Raw genomic sequence first — 2,280 nt, 5'->3', positions numbered from 1 at the left:
TCTAAAGCAGGTAAACTGGAAGTAGGGGAGTTCCCCAGTCTTAATCTTGCAGTTTTGGAGTATAAACACAGGACAAGCAAAGGGTTTTCTTCCTCCTCTCATCTACCCCTTAACCACAGCCAGATCCATTTATAGTCTTGTGCAGCTCTTTCAGTCTGGTTGAAATAGTGGATTTTCAGAGACAGGGTATTTCCCTTCCCTCCAGCATTGCTGTAGGAGTCTGTCCCTGCTTGTTAGTGGAGAAATGTTATAGTCCTGCAAGTTGAGTCAACAGTCTTTACCCATTTGTCGAAAAAACACCCTTTTTCTTTTAGCCCTGGGATCCTCATCTCTCAGCCCTGGGTAATTTGGATTAGCTGTTACTCATGCAAACAGTGCCACTTTAGTTTAGTCTGATCTCATTTCCACCCAGAAAAGAGTTTGAGGGCCTCAGAAGTGTGATGAGAGCCTTCTACTCCCAAAGAGCTCCTTCTATCACCGCTATGTAAAGTCAAACATTTGCTTTAACATCAGAGCAACTGCAAGAGCAGAGTCCCAGTGTTCATGCAAGCCACAGCTATTATGGAAAAAGCCTTCCAGAAATACCCTTTCAGATGCTGAGCAGAAGTAAAACTATCAAGGTCACTTCCAGTTTGATCTTGGTGTGTGCTGCACATTCTTCATTTCTCTACACTCTGTCCAGGGCATTAGCATCCCTTTATAGGTGTGCTGCTTGCTTGGAACAATAAGTAGTTCTTCCAAAACCTGGTTGTGAGCTTGTCCCTGCCAGGTGAAGTTAATCATGTTAAGGAAAACTTATTTTATCTCTTAAGCCTTGTCTGAACGTACTTCAGGCAACAGCACTCGGTGGCTCAAGGATCTCAGCTGGCTCCTGGTGTTCCAGCACAGGTTAGGAGAGGAGTCACTGGGAGAGAGCTGGCACATTAATTAATGAGGCAAGAATGTGTTTTCAGGAACACAGTGCTTTCTCTGCTTTCAGAAAACTTTCAATGAAGGTAAGGCACCTTCCTAGAAAACAAGCTGTGGTTTCAAAATGATGTAGAAATCCCTGGGGGAGTTTTTCTGCCCTGCACCATGCAGAAGGTCAGATGGGATTATTACGGTGGTCCTGCTGGCCTCAACATCTGTGAAAGTTTGCTCCAGTTCCTTTGAATAGATAGTCTGCTTAGTAGGAGGTGACTTACTTTTTTTTCCTGTTGGCATGTTATCAGAAGAGATCAGACTAGTTGTGTATTTATCTGGAATTACAGTTATGAATCTGCTTAATAAGGCAGTCATTAATATCTTGAGTGATTTATGGCCTAAGCCTGAAAGCCCTCTGAATCCCTTAACTCCACCGGGATTTCCTAAGGCAAGGTCATTGCAGAATTGCACTTCCTTGTGCTGCTGATACCCTGATGGTGTGGAATCAGCACCTTCCCAGTGCCACTTATTTGTTAGCATTTACAGAAAACATCACATGCGGACTCAGAATAAATGCAATTTGTGTATTATTTTCTTATTCACCTTATTTAACAGCTCCCAAAGTCCTCTCCTGCCTTCCCCTGATGGGGTACCTAGATGACATGGGAGGAGTTTTAGGAGGCAATTCTTCACTCTGGAACTTCTGCGGTTAAAATTCATTTAGCTCCAACAAAGAAGAGTAACAAGCTTTTATAGTCCCTGTGAAGTAGTTTTAACCTAGGGCTCAAAAGACAAAGACTGCTGTTGAATAGCAATATTTATTTAGCATTTTAGCATTTAAATCTTTCTCTATTTGGATGTGTCTTTCCTTTTGAACTGGAAGCATAAGTTCCTCTGTTTGCCTGCAAAACACTTTTTTTTCATCTCACACTGAATCCCAGGAAAATCCTCAAATATTCTTGTAAATCTCAAAGATACTAAGGCATTAGCCCCCCTTCTTCCCCATTTAGACCTTTGAAGGCTGGTGTGACTAGAATGATTTTGGAGTTATAGTTCAGAGTCTGAATAAAAAATGAAGGGAAGCATTTTGCAATACCGTAGCCTGTACAATAACTAATTACTTATAGATTTTAGGTCACATTTGAAAAAGACAAGTACTGAAATAAATGGATAATCATTTGGAGCTACCATTAACAGTTTGTTTAAGAACTTTGGGTTAAATTCAACTCTGTGTCTGTCCTGGGTTGCAGTGTATTCTATTACCATCCTCAGGAGCCGTTGAAACCAGGTGGGGCAGTGTTTCCTTGCCTCCTCCCCCCAGACTATCTTGCTGTTAATTGCCCATCATTGTCCTGCCGCCTGACTCAGAGATAACTC

The sequence above is a fragment of the Corvus kubaryi genome, unplaced genomic scaffold (assembly GCF_017639235.1).
Source record: "Corvus kubaryi isolate FWS band 111438036 unplaced genomic scaffold, C.kubaryi_AGA036_p1.0 37396, whole genome shotgun sequence".
Lineage (NCBI taxonomy): Eukaryota > Metazoa > Chordata > Aves > Passeriformes > Corvidae > Corvus > Corvus kubaryi.
The sequence above is the reverse complement of the archived record's forward strand: the minus strand, read 5'-3'. Positions refer to the sequence as shown.